Genomic DNA, 14,227 nt, shown 5'->3' with positions numbered 1-14,227 from the left:
GGCAGCAGGCGACGACCGGGGACATCGTAAGTGGGAAGGAGAAGGGGGGAGGGCGGCTCCGTGTGGAGCCGCCGGCCGTCTGGCGGCCTCTGCTCGGCCCGTTCATGCGAACGGGCTGTCGCCCCCACGCCGGCGGAACTCTCGCCGGCGTGGGGGCGACCGGAGGCCGTGCAGAAACGGCCATAGATTTAAACAGTAACTTGTCCTAATAAGACCAACAGTTTTCCAAGCTTATATATGTTTCCTGAAATGTAGTCTTGTTTGTTTTAAAATGTGAGGTTGGCCAACATCAGGATGTGTCGATCCCTGCAGAACCAGACTCCAGGATTCAGAAGTCGGTTTATTGACAGGACACTGCAAACAGCATGCAAGCAAACTTTGCTGGAACTGAGTTCCGCTGCAGCATCTTTGGGTTAATATCCCATGGGTGAAATCACTAAAAGTGTCCCCATGCAGTGCAGAGTCTCCAAGGCCACGCCAGAGATAAGGCCAGGTGCTGGTTGGCTCAAGGGATAAAAAAGTTACTGTGTGTCCAAAGCAAAAACCCCAGTGAAAATAAACAGTAAGACAAGTCAGGGGTCCCCATGTTGCCATCCATGCTCGGCCCCAATCCAGCCTCATGGCAAGAGCAGGGAAGAGCTGAAATCTTAACAGGTCTTGACAGCCAAGTGCCAAAAATTGGGGACCAGCCAAGCAGCTGCCCGGAAGCTTCCTGGGAAATTCCTGGGTGGGGCTTGGGGGCAACCTGGGCGCTGGTGGGATTCAAATAATTTAATAACCGGTTCTGAACTTCTGGTGGTGGGATTACAACTGGTTCTCCAAACTAGACAAAAAATTAGATACAGGTTCTACCGAATAGGTGCGAATAGGCTGAATCCCACCACTGAACTTGGGGAAGGTATAGTTCAAGGAGGGGAGAAACTCAGCAGGATATAATGCCTCCAAATTTTCTTCAGAGCAAATTATTTCTGTTGTCTGGAAATGACTTGTAATTAATTCCAGGAGATCTGCATGGCCTTCCCAGAGTTTGGCAACACCCAGCCTGATCAAGCCAAATTTTGTAATTACAAGAGAAGGGTATTTCTGTATCCCATGGTGCCCACCCAGTGTTTTTAGAAAGTGTGTGGTCCCAAGTGGGCAGTTGGCATCCCAGCACCAACACAGCTTTGGATTTTGTTTTTCCTCTCATTCCTTTTTCCTAGTGTATTTTTAAAAATTACTATTTTTGTCTCCTGCATATGGGCTTCCTCAGTGTGTGCGTGTGTGCGTGCGTGTGTGCGTGCTGGGGTGGAGTGTGCGTGCTGGGGTGGAGGGAGGCCTCTGCCTTCTGGAGTGGGCATAGCAGATCTTTGGAAGTATAACCATCCAAATTATTTGGTTTTTGGAACATTGGCAGATTCCTGTATGCCAAGAAAGATGGAAATGTGACGCATTTAATGCCAAACTGATTTCATTTTTTTGTATTTGTTCTAGGCCTGGGACCAGTCGGAGGGCACTATTTCTTTCCCGAAGATCCACTTCTTAGCTGGCGAGGTTTCTAATCTGCTGGTGGAAGAAATCAGGAGGAACATTAATGGGAAGTCGGCAGGTGAACCTCTCTTTGGAAAGTCAGGATTTGTTGCACCAGGGTCCAGTTGTGAGCTGTGCCGCATCATACTTGCAGGGTGTCACGGGCTGGCCACAAAGGAGGCACGAGGCAAAGTGTAGGGAATACTCACAGCTTTACTGATACAAAATAATCAAAGCCCATAAGGTCAGGTGTAACACAAGGTTCAGCAAAGTCCATAAAATCAGGTTTGCCACAAGGTTCAGAGCAGGGCAGCCAGCAAGGTGAGCTGTTTGTTGTCTGCAAAAGCATGAAGCAGCAGCCAGCCCTCTTTATCCACGTGGGACTAATTGCCAAGCTTCAGGGAGCCGAGTCTGTGAGCACTCACATTTTGCGAGCAGCCAGTCTAGCTGATCGCCGGCGCCCTGTCAGGTCCCGCCGCAGCAGTTGCTGGCGCTGGTCTAGCAGGGTAGGGGAACTAGGAGGACTGCAAGTTGGGGGGGGTGGGGTTGGAGAGGAGCTCTGGGCCTGTTCTGGGGGTGCTGGCTGAGCTGGCTGAGCTGGCCCTAGGTCTGTAAGGCCATCAGAGGCCTGTGTGGCCGCAGCTGTGTCCTCATCCTCCAAGGAGGTCCTGCAACTATGTGTTGCTGAGTCAAAAGACTGGCATGACAGGCTATCATCCTCACTGTCAGACCCAGCGGGGAACAGACCCTGACACAGGATCAGAGGCTGAGCCTCATTCTTCCAAGAATCCAGGCCCTGGTGGAAATTCATTTTGTTTTCTTAGCAGAATCTGAGACCTTGATTTGTTTGGAACTGTTCTGGGGGGAAATGGAATAAGAAGCAGAGAGGATAAGGAAGTAGAGTTGTCAGCCTCTGGGAAGGATCTAGAGATAGGACTGTGAGGTGGTTTCAACGAAACTGCTGGACACACTTGATAAACTTTTCTGAGGAGACCTGCGTATAGGTTGCCAGCCTCCAGGTGGGAGCTGGAGGTCTCCTGCCATTACAATTGATCTCAGTTCACTTGGAGAAAACAGCTGCTTTGGAAAGGGTCATTATAGCCCACTGAAGTCCCTCCCCAAGCCCCACCCTCCTGACCCTCAGGACCACCCCTGATATCTGCAGGTATTTCCCAGCATGCAATGGGAGCAGCTGTGCTGGAGAAAAGAGACTGGGTGGACGATCCCAGCTTCTGTCAAGTCCTGCATTCACTTGTCAGCATAGGGAGAGAGGGGTAGACAGGTGCAGCCCAGCTTTCCTCTACTTCTGGGTTACTCTAGAGCCTGGCAGATTTAATAACCAGTTTGCTGTCTTTCACTGTTGCAGTTTACAAGTGATGGGATTTGGCAAGTGCCAGTCACACAATCCCGTAATGAAGGAGTTAATTGTTGCATGCTAATTAGTTAGTGAGGTCAGAAGTCACTGACCAGGTGATTGATACCTATTGGTTGGGTAGGCTGCATGCAAGTCTGCACATAGGCTTTAGATATATGTTCTTTGTGTTGCACTCTGCACGTGGTCAGTTCAGTTCAGTCAGCCAGTTGCTCAGTAGTATAAGGTGACCAGATGGTCACCTTTCCATCCCGGGAAAGGGAAGCGGCTGTGCGCGCCCTGTGACAGGGCGGCAAACGGCAAGCCCCAGAAGCCCGCGCGCGCGACCGCAGGAGCAAAAGGCAGCCTTTTGCACGGCGCTCCCCGGTCAGAAACAGGGAAGCGCCCCAGAAGACACTGCGGCTGCTGCAGTGCCTTCTGGGGCGCTTCCCTGTTTCCTGACTGGGGAGCGCCGCCGCAAAAGGCAGTGTGCTGCTGGGGCCATTGTCCATAATCGGGACAATGGCATAAGCCCAGCGGGACGCGGGACACTCTACGCAAAAGCGTGAGTGTCCCGCGAAAATAGGGACGGATGGTCACCCTACAGTAGTAGCCACGTAATAGTCTAAGCAGCAAGCTGGCTGTTGATGCTAGCTAGTTAGAAAGATGTTTCTTGTTTTCTTCCAAGTTACCCTTTTTCCCTGTTAGAAAGTAAACTACATACATTTCAGTAAAGCAACTGTGTCTGCCTCATTATTGCATTAACTCTGCTAATTAAGTATTTGTCCACACGACAAAGGCTGTGGCCCCAGTAAGTTTTCTCTGTGTTGAGGAGAGGCTTTAAGTAACAGCTGAGTTAAGAAGAGGGAAGTTTTTTTCTCTTTTTGTTCCAACGGTCCTTATGGATTACTTTTGAGGATTTCCTCCTTCCTGGATTGGGGAACCCCTGCTGTGTCGCTGCTGCCTGGAAGAAACTCCGACTGCTGGAGAAACGAAGAGAGATGGCCTCGTCAACTGATAGGGAAGTAACCTTACCTAAGTTAATCCCACAAGATTTCTTAATTTGGAAAAAGACTGTGCAATGCACACTAGAATCTCTGGATTTAACTGATGTTTTGGAGAAGGATACCCCAGAAAATGATGCAGAAAAGCAAACTTTCCTTAGAAGGGATAAGCGGGTCTTGGCTATGCTTTTGAGATCTCTTTCCAGAGAAGAATTCTCTCTTATAAATGATAGTGCTACTGCAAAAGCTTTGTGGAAAGGACTGGATGCGAAATATTGCTCGCAATCTTCCAAACAGAGAATAATATTGAAAAAGCAACTATTTTCATTTCGCCTGCATGAGTCAGGAGATCTATGTGAAGCAAAGTGATGAATCAGGTGTCCTTGATTAAGTCTTCTGGGAGCACCGTTGATGACTCTGATATAATTGCTTTAATATTAAGTGGTCTCCCCAACACTTATAAAAGTGAAATTTCTGTTTTGGAAGCAAAATAGGATTTGCAATTAAACTATATGCTTAATTTCTTATGAGATGAATGTATTAAGCCGAAAACAGAAGCCAGCAATCCTGAGCCTGGTGTTCTGATGATTGGGAAAAGAAAGCAACTGTAACATCAGAAGAAAGAACAGTACATACTCCAGAAACAACAGGAGAGATCATAATAGAACTGCTAGAGGAAAACGCCAGCACAGGGGAGAAAATAATAGTACAGCCACCAGAGAAAGTCCCCATGACAGAAAAAACTGATAGACTGACAGAAAGACAAAAAGGACTAAGGGAAAATATTGTCCAGTATGGACAATCAAATGAGGAAAGACAACGGCTGCCAGCATTGAAAATGGTGCCCAAAAAAGACCTGGCAACCATAACAAGGGATGTAAACATGGCATTGATGACAATTGAAACAACATCCATCAAACAAACTAATCAGCTCATGTACAGTACGGCACTAGTGGTCACAAGAGAACTGGGCATTGAAATACCTAAACCCAGGATAAATCAACCATCAAAACCAAAGTGGAAAATTAGACTGGAACAGAAGATCAGAAAACTAAGATCAGATGCCAGTAACCTGAAAAATATGAAAGAACAAAGATTAAAGAATGGCAAGATCATGAAAGAATTAATAAGCAGGTACTGGCTAGACACTAGAACAATTGAAGAAGCACTGGAGATCACCAAACAACAAATAACAGCCACAGCGAGAAAAATTGAAAGATATGAAACAAGAAACATCCAGTACAGACAAAATCAGCAATTTCGTTCAGACCAAAGGCATTTCTACCAAAGCCTCAACATAAAGATCAATGTTGAAAGCAAAAAAACAGAGAAAAATGCAACACTTCAGTTTTGGAAAGATCTGTGGGAAAATGAGAAAGATTACAACAGTAAGGCGCAGTGGATAAAAGATTTTGAGAAAGATATTGGCCAAAAACAAATGCAAGAGCTGGAAATAACAACTGATATGACAACAAATAGCAAGAAAGTGAAAAATTGCGAAAATTGCGAATTTGACAGATGTTAATTTTATCAATTCAAAGATGTTTCAAGTGTTTTCGGGATGGCGCCCAGCGTGCCGATTACCACTGGGACGACCTCAGCTGGCTTGTGCCATAGACGCTGAAGCTCGATTTTCAAATCGCGGTATCTAGTGACCTTCTTGTGTTCTTTTTCAATGACCCTGCTGTCACTGGGGACTGCTATGTCGATGATGGTCACTTTCTTGTCCTTGATCACGGTGATGTCTGGTGTATTGTGTTTCAACACTTTGTCCGTTTGGATTCGAAAGTCCCACAGGATCTTGACCTTCTCATTTTCCATTACTTTCTCTGGACAATGTTCCCCTCCAGTTCTTAGCTGTTCCCCCTTCAGTTCTTAGCTGTTCTTATGTTGTAATTCTTGCATAAATTCCAGTGGATCATCTTGGCCACTGAGTTGTGTCTCTGTTTGTACTCAGTCTGGGCAATCTTTTTGCAGCAGCTGAGGACATGATCTACAGTTTCATCAGCTTCTTTGCACAATCTGCATTTTGCATCATCTGAGGATTTTTCAATTTTGGCCTTGATCGGATTGGTTCTAATGGCTTGCTCTTGGGTGGCTAAAATCAGGGATTCAGTTTCCTTTTTCAGAGTTCCAGTTGTTAACCACAGCCAGGTCTTTTCGTTATCCACATTGTCTTTGATTTTCTCCAGAAGTTGGCCGTGCAGTGCTTTATTGTGCCAGCTTTCAGTCCTCATTTTAATCACATTTTTTCTGTATTCTTGTTTGGTTTTCTGGGTCTTCAGCAAATGTCTGTTCTTCATTTCAATCAATGCCTGTTCTTGACTTTCCTTCACATAATCGACCAGTGCATACTTTTCCTCTTCCACTGTTTTGCTGTACTTGCAGTAAGCCCCTGCCTCCAGATCTCCGGGGAAGGTATAATCTATCAGTATCACTGCGTGGGTGTAAGGCATGGTGCATTGTCATAAGCTTTCGAGTTTTTCTATCCAATGCTTCCAACTCAACTTGTGTCCAGTTGATGATTTCCGCAGTGTACCTGATGACGGGTATGGCCCAGGTGTTGATGGTCTTGATGGTATTTCTGCCGTTCAATTTAGATTTCAAAATTTTCCTGACCCTCTGGGTGTACTCTCTGCTGACAACAGTCTTCACTTGCCCATGCTTGATGTTATCCAGCTGCAAAATGCCCAGGTATTTATAAGCTGCCTCTTGGTTGTACTTGATGAGTTGGCCATCAGGCATTTCAATCCCATTACTCTCGGTGATCTTGCCCCTCTTTATTGCCACAGTAGTGCACTTTTCCAGGCAAAACTCCATCGAAATGTCTGTGCTGAATATTCGGACTGCATTTACTAGTGACTAGATTTCTGTGTCTGATCTGACAAGATAGGCATTCGGGAAAGGGGGGGAATGGCGCCTTCCAGCTGCTGCCGTTCGCACGGCAGCAGTTGGAAGCCGCTTTTTCCAAAATACCTTGCTCAGGGAGCGAGGTTCAGAAACAGCGGCTTCATGCCATTTGGGGGTTGCAAGGCCATCGTGCCGTGCGAACCCCTCCCCAGGTATGCCAGATAGTTCACCTTCCCCCCCACCAAAAATTGAAGAAGCACTTGAAATTGTGAAACAACAAATCACAGCAACAGCCAGAAAAATTGAACGATATGAAGCTAGAATCATCCAGTACAAACAAAATCAACTTTTTCAATTTGATCAAAGGCGGCTCTACCAGAATCTGAATCAGCAGGCGGCTGTGCAGAATGAAAAACCGGGGGGGGGGGGGGGCTACAAATACATTCTGGAAAGATTTGTGGGAAACAGAAAAAAGCCTACAACAAAAATGCTGGGTGGATAAAAGACTTTGAGAAGAAATTTTCAAAGAACAGAATGAGAAACTGTTTACAAAAAAGCATTCGACTCACTGCCACACAGTTGGATCATCAAATGTCTGGATGTCATTGGGGTTTGTGAAACTATTGGAAAGTTTACTGAAAATGCAATGAAACACTGGGAAACTAAATTGGATCCTTCATTTGTACTGAAAGTAAGTTCTGGTTTTCATTTGGCTCAACCAGTTATATTTCTTTCTGCCCTAATCCTATCAATGAAAAGGAAAAGGAGTGACACACCCTAGATGTGCATCGGGAATTAAAGTTCTATTTGACTAGGAAGACAGACACTCTGTTCTGTATGGGAGACAAAATAAGAGTAAAAAGGCCTCAAAATCGTCCTTAGATCGGTGGGAGACTCTCTGTATGAAGCTGGCATATGAGGAACAGGTCTGCACGCTCCTGGAAACATCACTGCTCATTCCTCACAAGTGGCAGCAGCATTTGCAGCTTTTGCCCCCAGAGCTCCGGCTGAAGAGATATGCCTGGCCGCCATCTTTTTTGACTTTCGTGCGGCACTACAGGCTTGAGGGACAAGTGTCAGCTGAGGCAGCTTTTGGCCGGAGAGTTCTACAGTAGATGGTCTATCCAGATTCCAGAGGTAGCATTATATAGATACTCAGATGGGATCATGGCTAACTGGGGGTTCCCTCCCTAGGTCTTAGCTTTGACATATAACCATTTGTGAATGATGAAGCTCCACTGAAGGAGAAAGATGAACTGAAACCTACCATGAAGGTGGGGCGAAGTCATTCACTTTTCCCACCGTAAGGTTAATTTAGAAGGTGAGATTAAATTTTTCAGGTGCAGCAGAGCTTGTTACTCCTAGAGGGAAAGGGGAAGCACCATCCTGTACTAGGAGGAGCAAGTTTGCTATAGCCCCGCTTGGGCAGTGGGGGATGTGACCTCACCGTGTGTGAATGACTTTGCCCCACTGATGAGAAGACACCTTCACGGTAGGTTTCAGTTTGTCTTTCTCCAGACTCTATTCCCTGGACCTCCAGAAATTTCCCAACCTGGAGTTGGCAGCCTTATACATAAGATAAGAACTCCAGATTTGAGGAGATATGTACTAAGGAGTGTACTGGCCGAGGTCAGGATGCTGGATTTCAGCTCCTGGAGATCTGGGTGGAACCTTAAGGAGAGCAGGAGGCAGAAAGGGCAGGGACTGCGGCAGCAGGGTATAATGCCAGATAGTTCACCTTCCCCCCCACCAAATTTTATTTCCTTCAAGGATCTCTGACGTTGGGAGATCAGTTGCAATTCCAGGAAATCGCCAGGCCCCACCTGGAGGCTAGCAACCCTAGTTTAAAATTGCTCTGAGTGAGTAAGTCCATAGCAGAGAAAGGCATGCACAGTAGCCACAATAAAAGGCACATGGTATAGTTCTCATTCATTATTTGGGGCCTGTTTTATCCCCAAGCAGCGAGCCTAGGATTGTTCTCCACTGTGCTGAGTAGGACACTTGCTACTACACTTTGTGCTTGGGGGCTTCACTAGGCCATTGGGCCACATGCCCAGCTGCTCCACTGACTGTCTTGCTGTTTCCTTGAACGGTGTTTCTTTCTGTGGTTGCATTGGCAGAAGCCGCCCGGCTGAGCTTGTGGCAGTTCCTACAAGGAGAAGCCGAAGAGGCTGCGCATGGCTATGTGCTCCTGAGATTGCTGCACGTGCTCTTGCTTGCTCCCTTGGTGAGATAAATGGTTTCCATGCAACCCTTTCCCCAGTCCAGGCTGTTAGTAGGTACAGCAGCGCAGGGTTCCTCTCACTTCCCTAAACCACTTCGAAATGACTGTGTGGGTGGCTGCACAAGAATTTCTTACTTTGTCAGTTCAATTTTAACTTTAATTTTTCCAGTGGGTTCTTTTAACCTGAAGGGCCAAATCATCAGACTTAGAGATGACTGCATACAAGAAAAAAGGGGGGGAGGGGAACCCCGACATCAGTATTTAGTTATTTGTTTATTTGGATTATTTGTAGCACCCTTTTCTTACTGGGATGCAAGGTAGATTATGCTGCATAAATCAATGCCAGTGGCCAAGGACGTAGGTAAGGGTTTTTTTTTCTTGGGTTCAACCCCCCCATTCATGTCCGAAGCTCCGACCCTCCGTTTGTGGGTTTTAAAAACATGTTTAGTGTTTTTTTTGGTTTTTGGCCTGCAGGGGGCACATTGTTTGGGCTAGCAGCTAACAATGGAGGATTGTTTGGGGGACTCTCCTGATGATACTACCAGGGTTTGGTGAGGTTTGGTTCAGGGGGTCCAAAGATATGCCCCCCCAAAGGGGGTGTCCCCATCCTCCATTGTTTCCAACGGGAGCTAATAGAAGATGGGGGCTACACCTTTGAGGGTCCATGACTTTGGACACTCTGAACCAAACTTCACCAAACCTGGGAGGTATCATCAGGAGAGTCTCTTACTGATACCACCCAGGTTTTGTGAAGTTTTGTCCAGGGGGTGCAAAGTTATGGACTCCCAAAGGGGGTGCCCCATCCTCCATTGTTTCCAATGGGAGCTAATAGAAGATGGGGGCTACATCTTTGAGGGTCCATAACTTTGGACACCCTGAACCAAACTTCACCAATCCTGGAATGTATTATCAGAAGAGTCTCTTATTGATTCCACTCAGGTTTTGTGAAGTTTGGTCCAGGGGGTCCAAAGCTATGGACTCCCAAAGGGGGTGCCCCATCCTCCATTGTTTCCTATGGGAGCTAATAGAAGATGGGGGATCCATAACTTTGAGGGTCCATAACTTTGGACCCCCTGAACCAAACTTCACCAAACCTGGGTGGCATCATTAGGAGAGTCTCCTAAAGATACCCTGAAGGTTGGTGCTTCTAGCTTAACAATTTCACCTCTGACAGCAGGCACCCCCCAAATTTCCCCAGATTCTCCTTTTAAATCCACCCCCTTCAGCATGGATTTAAAGGGAGAATCTGAGGTCCTCCGTTTAGAAGAAGAAGGTTTGGATTTATATCCCCCCTTTCTCTCCTGCAGGAGACTCAAAGGGGTTTACAATCTCCTTGCCCTTCCTCCCTCACAATAAACACCCTGTGAGGTGGGTGGGGCTGAGAGAGCTCCGAAAAGCTGTGACTAGCTCAAGGTCACCCAGCTGGCATGTGTGGGAGTGCCCAGGCTAATCTGAATTCCCCAGATAAGCCTCCACAGCTCAAGTGGCAGAGCAGGGAATCAAACCCAGTTCCTCCAGATTAGAATGTACCTGCTCAGATTTTGCACCGGGCTCCATTTTCCCTCTATGCCTCTGCCCAGAGGGGAGGGCAGAAGGAACTGATGACTGCCAGCTGGGAGCCCAGCTGGTGGGGGGCAGGGCAGGGCAGGGGAGTCTGCCATCCCCAGCCTCGGAGAGCTGTTTTTATAAGCGCTAGGCCAGGGGCGAGGCTTGGGGAGGCATGGCCATGCCCTAGGGGCGGATGGGGGTGTGGCCCCACCTCAACCCTCCCTAAAAAATCTATACCTATGTCCCTGCCAGTGGCGTAGCTGCCATGGGATGGGGGGTGGGGATGGGGTGCCACGCCCTAGACATGTGCCACTGGAGTCATGTTGGGGGTGGAAAATTGCCCCCCACACCCACCCCCCTGCCCTGCCAGGCTCGGCAGAAGCATGGAGCAGCCTGGAGTTCAGCTGGATGCAAAGAACAGCCAGGTCTACTAAGGTAATTTGGGGGTTGGGGGGGCTGAGCTCCACGGGGGGTGGGGGGTGGACAGCCCGGAGCAGCCTGGAGTTCAGCCGGCTGCAAAGAGCAGCCAGATGAACTAACGTAAGCAGGGGGAGGGAAAGCCTGCGGGGTGGGGGAGGAGGTTCCGGGGGCAGGGCTCAATCAGCATTTTGCCCCCATGCCACTGATCAATGCAATCAATAAGATGATACATCAATAATCAATGTAATGGAATTGCAGAACTTAAAAACCTCTCTGTCCTCTGAACAAAGCATAAGTATTGGTGGCTGTTTAGAATTTTTGAGATCCAGTAGCTTTTTTGAAAGGTTACTCTTGATGGCTGATTATTGTTCTTTAGTTATACTGAGGGGTGAATAGGTAGTCAATTTACTGTCTCGGCTGTTAGCCTTCACAGTCACCTCATACACAACATAAAAAGATTAAACACACACAAAAACACCCCGTATACCAATAAAACTAAAACAAATTAGTACTAATACAAATATCCCTGTCAAATAATAAGATGCATTGTGATGACACCGTAAGTAGTCTGATTCTTCTTGCGGCAAGAGCAAAAAGTGCTACTTGGTTGGAAATGTATGGATCGCCATTGGATAGTAGGCAAATCAGTTTCCCAGTCTCGTCAGTATCCCCCACAACTGGGAGAAATCCTTTAACATATTTAGCCCTTACGTCATCATATAGAGGACACTCCAAAACATAGTGCAGAATGTCCTCATCTGCCTCACTGCCACAAACACATCTACAGTTAGATACCGGCACTTTACTACATCGAGCTCTATACACTGCCGTTGGCATAGCCTGGAATCTCAGGTTAGTAAATGCCTTTCTAAAAATATAAGTTGACAAGTTCTCTAAATATGGCGATCTAATATGGTCCTTCTTAAAAAGTTTAAAGAAGGGGGCAACTTTGGACTGATTCATTCGATGTCTATGAATGCATCCCTCTAAAAGAGCCAGCCTTTCAGGGCCGTTCCCTGGCAGCCACTATTGAGAACAGCATCTGGTATGGAATAGCGTGTTTGAATTAAAGTAAGATATTCTGAATGAGATTTCTCTTGGACCAGATTCAACTGAGGGGTGAATAGGGGCTCACGGGCATATGCTGTGGTTCCAGAATTAATTTTACAGATTCTCCTAACTCGATTGGGATGAAGTTGGAGTGGAACATATTGCAAAGTGATATTTGGGGACAAGAAAGGAATGATGTGGTGATGGGAGGTGGTGGTGGTTAGGGTTAGGTCGAATCTCTTTTCCTTCACCTTGAACCCATCACTCCTGGTCCTAGTCACTGGAGCAGCAGAAAACAAGCTTGCTCCCTCACCAACATGACATCTCTTCAAATATCTAAACATTGCTATCATGTCACCTCTTAACCTTCTCTTCACCAAACTAAGCATACCCAGCTCCCTAAGTCTCTCCCCATATAGCATGGATTCCATACCTTTTATCCATTTTGGTTGGCCTCCTCTGGACCTGTTCCAGTTTGTCAATATCCTTCTTGAATTGCGGTGCCCAGAACTGTACACAATGTGCCAGGTGAGGTCTAACCAATGCAGAATAGAGAGGTACAATTACATCCTTTGATCTAGACACTGTATTCCTATTGATACAGCTCAGAATCGCATTGGCTCTCTTGGCTGCCGCATCACACTTCTGACTCATGCTCAGTTTGTGGTCTACTAAGACTCTCAGATCCCTTTCGCATGTAGTGTTGTCAAGCCAGGTGTCACCCATCCTATATCTGTGCATTTCATTTTTTCTGCCTAAGCGCAGTAGTAATAGAGGCAAGAGCCAAAGGCAGTGGGGACTGTGGCAAAAAGGAGCTGGGACATGAGAAGTCCGCAGGTAGAGACAGGAAGCACGCAAGCATGGGATATGTGGCATATATATGTGCGTATGCCTCTCTGTTTTCCCCCTCAAGGAGGGGTCTCACTTAGTTCTAATTCAATGTGTTTTGGTTGTAGTTTCCAGCTTAGGGTTGCCAGTGGTAGAAAATGGCTGTTCTGGAGGGTAGACTGTATGGCATTCTACTACACCAGGGGTCTGCAACCTGCGGCTCTGGAGCCGCATCTCTTTCAGCCTTATACTGTGGCTCCGCATGGCCTGCAGGTCGGAGGGTAGCGTGGGCATGTTTCTCAAGCCTTCCAGAGCAGCGCTGGAAGGAAAGGTGAGTGGAGGGGCTGAACCGGAGACATCTTCATGCGTGAGGGCGCCGCTTTTCATGTCCCCTCCACTCACCTCTCCTTCCAGCACTGCTCTGGAGGGCTGGAGGGACACACCCATGCTGCCCTCCGACCCCTGGAGGTCGGAGGGTAGCGTGGGCGTGTCCCTCCAGAGCAGCCGTCATCCCCCCTCTGCCATCCCCGCAGCCACCCCCCCTCTGCCCCCAGGGAGCAGGCAGCTTCCAATGCTGGAAGCAAAGGTGAGTGGAGGGGCCGATCCGGAGGTGGCTCCGTGTGGAGCTGCCTCTCCAGCTCAGTAGATCTTTGGGGCCATGGATAACGGGTCCAAATGGCCCTTTGGGTGGTAAAGGTTGCCGACCCCTGTACTACACCCTTCCCCTAACCCCCTCCCCCCCCCCAGGATCCACCCCCAAATAGTGGAACTTCCCAGGCCGGACCTGGCAGCTCTATCTGCTGCTGCTGCTGCTGCTGCTGCTGTGTGTGTGTAGTTGAAGCTGCTACAATCTCCTGTAAGCTTATCTGCACATCACACCTCCGAGGATGCTACTGGATGCCAGCACGAGCGCCTGAGGGAAATCCTTGCTGGACCAGACAGGGGGATTCATCCCATTCCCATCCTGTCATTTGAACAGGGGTTGGGGCTGGGTAGGGTTGCCAAGAAGGTTTGCCACGTCCAGTTTGGGGGCACAGCCTGTGGACGGAGCTTAGCAGGGATGGGATGCAATGAAGTCAACTCTCCAGAGCTGCCATTTTTTCTGGGGCAATAACCTAAAGAGTCTGGAGGCCAGTTGAAATTCCAGGAGATCTCCAGGCCCCACCTGGAGGTTGGCAAGACTAACATTAGGGTTTCGGTTTGCTGAAGTTTATGTTCCTTTGTACTAGATAGAGGATTCTTTGTCATCATTGACGATAAATGAAGAAAACACATAAACGCTGGTCCTTCCTTGGGTAAAAGGACATCTCTTGCGTTGTGTGTCTGTCTGGTTGGTTGCTGATACAGTTGAAGAAAAAGGGAAAGATCTCTGGGACTCCCAGGTCTAGTGTCTCCGGATGACAAAGAGCCTGGAGAAAAGGCAGACTGTATGGCATTATATAC

This window comes from Sphaerodactylus townsendi, linkage group LG08, assembly GCF_021028975.2.
Source record: "Sphaerodactylus townsendi isolate TG3544 linkage group LG08, MPM_Stown_v2.3, whole genome shotgun sequence".
In the NCBI taxonomy this organism is placed as follows: Eukaryota; Metazoa; Chordata; class Lepidosauria; order Squamata; family Sphaerodactylidae; genus Sphaerodactylus; species Sphaerodactylus townsendi.
The sequence above is the reverse complement of the archived record's forward strand: the minus strand, read 5'-3'. Positions refer to the sequence as shown.